The following is a 1,420-nucleotide window of genomic DNA, read 5'->3' as shown; positions in this document are numbered from 1 at the left end:
CACATTCTTGTAGTGTTCAAATCCTAGGTGGAAAGACTCGTCCTGTCCCCTTCTTTAGGAAAATAAATAAGAACTACACTAGGCATTTAAGTCTTGCTTTTTCCATATCACAGCACTGAACAAAAGTGTGAGGCCAGACAGAAATGAGACAGCAGTATGAGTATTCTGGGAGAAACACAGACAACAGGAGGAAGAGGAACAGGCCTCTGCAGGGGCTGCTTGATCAACAAGACATTAAGATCTGGCCACAGACAGAGTGTTTAAAAACCCCTCTAGAAAAACCCAGAGCTGCCACATGTGTCCTTTCTTCCAGCAGCCAAGCTTCCCATCCTCAGCTCAAAGAATAAATCCTTCTTTCCTGTCTAGTTTGTTCAGGCTCATCTGCTCCCTGCCCATGGCCCCACTCTAAGGTGCCCAAAACCTGATGTCTGAGTGCAGCAAAATGGCTTGCTGTTAGTCTGGCAGAACCCCTTTGAGAGGGAAAAGAAAAATAAAAATGAAGTAGCAAGGGACAGTACAGCACAAAAAGGTCTGGAAACAGAGATATGACATTCAAATTTGATACAGGAAACCAAAGAAGTGAAAAGAAAACAAAAGAAAGCAAAAGAAAAAGAAAGCAAAAGAAAAGAAAGCAAAAGAATGGAAAAGAAAGCAAAAGAAAAGAAAGGAAAAGAAAAGAAAAGAAAAGAAAAGAAAAGAAAAGAAAAGAAAAGAAAAGAAAAGAAAAGAAAAGAAAAGAAAAGAAAAGAAAAGAAAAGAAAAGAAAAGAAAAGAAAAGAAAAGAAAAGAAAAGAAAAGAAAAGAAAAGAAAAGAAAAGAAAAGAAAAGAAAAGAAAAGAAAAGAAAAGAAAAGAAAAGAAAAGAAAAGAAAAGAAAAGAAAAGAAAAGAAAAGAAAAGAAAAGAAAAGAAAAGAAAAGAAAAGAAAAGAAAAGAAAAGAAAAGAAAAGAAAAGAAAAGAAAAGAAAAGAAAAGAAAAGAAAAGAAAAGAAAAGAAAAGAAAAGAAAAGAAAAGAAAAGAAAAGAAAAGAAAAGAAAAGAAAAGAAAAGAAAAGAAAAGAGAAAAGAAAAGAAGATGACAGAATCAGCAAAAGAGAAGGGTAATTATTTCAAAAGTAGCTTTTAGTGCGTCCTGACAGAAAGCAAGAAGTAACACTGGATTGTCCAAGTATCTCATTAGACCTTTCTGCTACAGGAGTTGGGAACAGCAAAAGATTACAAGAATTCAAAGAGCATGTCAGTAAACGTGTGGAAGGAGCAAACATAAAGACGCCATCCTGACCAAGAAAGTCCCAGGGCTGCACATCACTGGGGCCTGGGAGACACACAAGGAAAGCACCACTGCACCCTTGCTCAGTTCTTATGCTCATGCCTACAGCTGCTATTTGCGACTGACAGCTCTGGGATGCTCTGCTGGACACA

This window comes from Charadrius vociferus, unplaced genomic scaffold (genome assembly GCF_000708025.1).
Source record: "Charadrius vociferus isolate BGI_N301 unplaced genomic scaffold, ASM70802v2 scaffold999, whole genome shotgun sequence".
Taxonomy (NCBI): Eukaryota; Metazoa; Chordata; class Aves; order Charadriiformes; family Charadriidae; genus Charadrius; species Charadrius vociferus.
The sequence above is the reverse complement of the archived record's forward strand: the minus strand, read 5'-3'. Positions refer to the sequence as shown.